This window comes from Rutidosis leptorrhynchoides, chromosome 2, assembly GCF_046630445.1.
Source record: "Rutidosis leptorrhynchoides isolate AG116_Rl617_1_P2 chromosome 2, CSIRO_AGI_Rlap_v1, whole genome shotgun sequence".
Classification (NCBI taxonomy): domain Eukaryota; kingdom Viridiplantae; phylum Streptophyta; class Magnoliopsida; order Asterales; family Asteraceae; genus Rutidosis; species Rutidosis leptorrhynchoides.
Window position 1 is genome coordinate 587,457,274 of NC_092334.1, and position 3,693 is coordinate 587,460,966.

At 35.3% G+C, this 3,693-nt stretch overlaps 1 long non-coding RNA gene across 1 annotated transcript; it reads left to right on the forward strand.

Annotated features, from left to right (window-relative positions):
• The first annotated feature begins 511 nt into the window (after nt 1-511).
• Nucleotides 512-2,921, forward strand: LOC139893298 (uncharacterized). The gene is made up of 3 exons (XR_011774453.1): nt 512-744; nt 1,291-1,383; nt 1,982-2,921. It is a non-coding gene; the product is annotated as an uncharacterized lncRNA (long non-coding RNA).
• Nucleotides 2,922-3,693: the final 772 nt, after the last annotated feature.

Genomic DNA, 3,693 nt, shown 5'->3' on the forward strand with positions numbered 1-3,693 from the left:
TAAATGAATCGGAGCGAATGGATATCCAATGAATTTGACATTTAGATAATTACGGGTGCGTTTGATAAAACTGAATGATTTAGTGTTGAATGGTTCAGAATCTGAATGGTTCAGAGCCTCTGAATAAAGTTTGCTCTGAATGAAAATAAACTGTTTGATACTAATTTAGAATGAATGATATGAATTGAGTAAAATTACCTTATTAACGTGTTACATTAATAAAAAATTTAATATACTTGTTAGTTAAGTGATCAGGATATTTTTTCAAAACAATATTATAGAAAATTTAGGCTCTTAATGGTTAAGAGAGTGTTTCTGCTCTGAATGGTTCATAGCTTAATTCTGAACCATTCAGCACCATATGTCATTCAGAGGTCAGAAACAAACACGTTGAATCCTGAATGATTAAGCATTCAGTACTGAACTATTCCAGAGGTAAACAAACATGACCCTTTCACAAATAAAACAGACCGCGCCGCTGCCGTTTGTTTTTCTAAATCAAAGTCTCTTTCTTCCCTTTTGCTGTGCGACGCTCATCCCCAACTCCAAAACCCTAATATTCACAAATCCACCCTCTTTTCTCCATTAAAATCGCATATAACCTGTATCAATTTTGTTTATTTCGTATCAAACAACAAGAATCCATCACTTTTTCGGGCATAATCGTGCTTAATCTCCTGACTTTTTGCGAAACCCTAAAACGAAATTTAGGGGGTTTCTTCGTGCCTTCAATTTCTTCCTTATGTTAGTTTATTTGTTTAATTTAATCCATATTTTTTTTAATTTTAGTTAGTTAAAATCTGCTAGTTGTTTAAGTAATTAGTTATTAATTCGTTTGTTTTAATTGATGTTGATTTGATTCTGTTAGTTTTAAGTTCTTTATGTTCTTTAGTTAATGATGTTATTTCCATCTGCTAACTAGAAGTTTGATGGGTTAGGTAATTTGTTAAGTAGTCTAAGTTGATTTGTGATGGAGGTATGAAATTGCGACTAATGTCGACTGACATTGTTGTTTAAGATGAATGGAAGTGGTATTGATAATTATGGGAGATTTAGTAATTATTGCTTAACAGGTGGTCAAAGTGTTTAGTTAAATGGATTTTTGTTGAACCCTATAAAATGCTGACATGATGATTACTTGCATACAAGTTGAGTATGTCATTAGGTTTTGAGCTTTTGATTGTTTGTGTCAATTGTTTAAGTGCTATATTCTTAAATAATTTGATGTATTGTGCATTATGGTGATGTTTTTGTTGCTTTGACTAACTTGAGTAGTGAGCTGTTTTGTAGATATGGAAGGAACAAAGAGGCCATGAAAGGGGACCAAGGAAACTCCTGGAACCGCGCCTACACGGGAGAGTCTAAATTTTTCCAAATTTTTAAGTGAGTTCTAGAGAATTGGCAACCAAATTTTATGTTGACAAGAAGATTGCAACTAACAATTTTTTTTTTTTTTTTTTTTTTTTTTGTGTGTGTGTGAAAGACATATTGAGGCGAAGGTATGGTGAAGGTATGAGCTATCTGAACCGTTTAAAAAATGGGGTTGGTTCGTGTCATTGAAGCCGGTTAATATGAGGTTGGATCCGGAAAGCAGAAATGTAGGAGGTATTAGAGTTGGATGTCTACTCTCAAGCGAGATTTGATAATCACTCGATCTCTCACTTTCTCCGTCAAGTAGTGGTGTGAGGAGGGTTGGTTCCCAAATCTTGCTTGTGAGTAGACATCCACTCTAATACCTGCTCATGATATACTTCTACATTTCTACATGTCTGCTTTCCAGATTCAACCCCATAGACCATAGTAACCGGTTTCAGCGCCGCCAACCAACCCCATTTTCTAAACGGCAAACCTTCTCCATACCTTCGCCTCAATATGCCTTTCATACAAAAGATGATCCTTGTTAATCGCAACCTTCTATCTATATAAAATTTGTTGCCAGTTCTCTTGCACTTCAATTAAATTTTGGACTCTCCCCATGTAGGCGCGGTTCCAGAAGTTGAAGCTCTTCGTGGAAGGAATTCTACTTACCCTAGCTAGTCTAAGCGAGATTTAGGCACCAACCCTCCTCACACTACTACTTTGACAGGGAAGGTGAGAGATCGGGTGATTACCTTATCCACGGACACTTTTAACGAGATATCTGGGGATGACTAGCAGTTTGATACAGGGGTTGAGATTGAGGGGGTTGATTACACGTACCCAGCTCATCGGTTATTTGATTGTGGACCTAATAATACTGAAGACTGGTATGATATGATTCAAGAGTTGTTTGCAATCTCAGGTGACATCACCTGGTATGATATTTCTGAAACGTAATACTTTGACCCGAAAGAGTGATTCGCTTGCTATCTGAAACTGCGAGATTCTGTTATTACATGCATTGGTAACGAATACATGTGCATATTCTCTTCGCCACGTTATGATGATGTGGATTTGGGACACGAGGAATGGTAAGCATAGGTCAGCCACAATTCCTATGTTACTCTTTTATCCACTCTTGACAATAATTGAGTTGTTTTTTTTCCCGTGAGAGTACTGTGAATGATTAGGAATTGACTTATTAGGATTGACGACATGATTGATGAGGTATGATATGATTAGTTACCTTTTGACCTTATTAACCGCGTCCCATGAATTCCGAAGTTATATTAATGTTCGGGTAGAGTTTTCATAGCCAATGTATGATTACACTTTAGGATTTTAAGTCTTTTTATTTAACACCCATTTTAAGCCAGTCCACCCAGGTTGTTAGCACTCGAATACTCAATACATATCTCTATATATAGAGTGCTAGAAACAAATAGTTACTAGGAGAAGCCTAAGCTTTAAAAAAAAAGAATGAAAAACACATGAAACCAAATTTCAAATCTTACCCTTATTTTTGACGCACGCACACGCGCGCGCACACACACACACCACATTCTACCTACATCATAAATAACAAATTCATCATACGATGTTCCATTTTAGAATTGAGGGTATAAACTTGAAAGACAAAAAAATGTCACTCATTGTTTTAAATATCAATCAAAGTTAAAGTTAAGAATTTTTGTGTTTATCTCATAATATATAAACACCATTTCATTGTGATGCCTCATATAATTGGACATGTGATCGACATTATTACATTTGTTTGTGCTGTAGGGTAGTAGTCATTGGACTTGGACACTGGAAAAACCTTCTTAACAAGGTAAGTTAGGGAATATATAACCATGTACATCGAGCAATTATATATTTAGGATCTTTTGTAGACAAGATAAAATTGGGAGAGTCGAAAGTTAAAGTGGATCAATACACAAACATATGTACGAATCTCTTTATAGCTATCACTCTTTTAAATTCTTACTACTAGTTATTGCAATAGTGTCTTAAGTTATCTTAGTATGTGTAAATGTCACGTTACAAATACTAAACCTTATAAAGTTTGATTGATTCGGCGTTCGTAACCATTTTGAACCAATGTTTATTCGTGTCATGACCAATCCGATCAGCCCAACTGGATGTACTTTGACTCCTTTGTGTTTCTTTTGACATGTTACCTAGATGCTTACGCCCGGTTAAGTCTTAAACTTTAAATTTTTTGAAGGATGTAAATTTCGACTTGGTTTAAGCGTTTATTCATCTTATGGTTGGATAGTGATTGAAGGTCGTTTTGACTAGCGTTTTGATCAGTATTTAAGAAATAATTCTTCG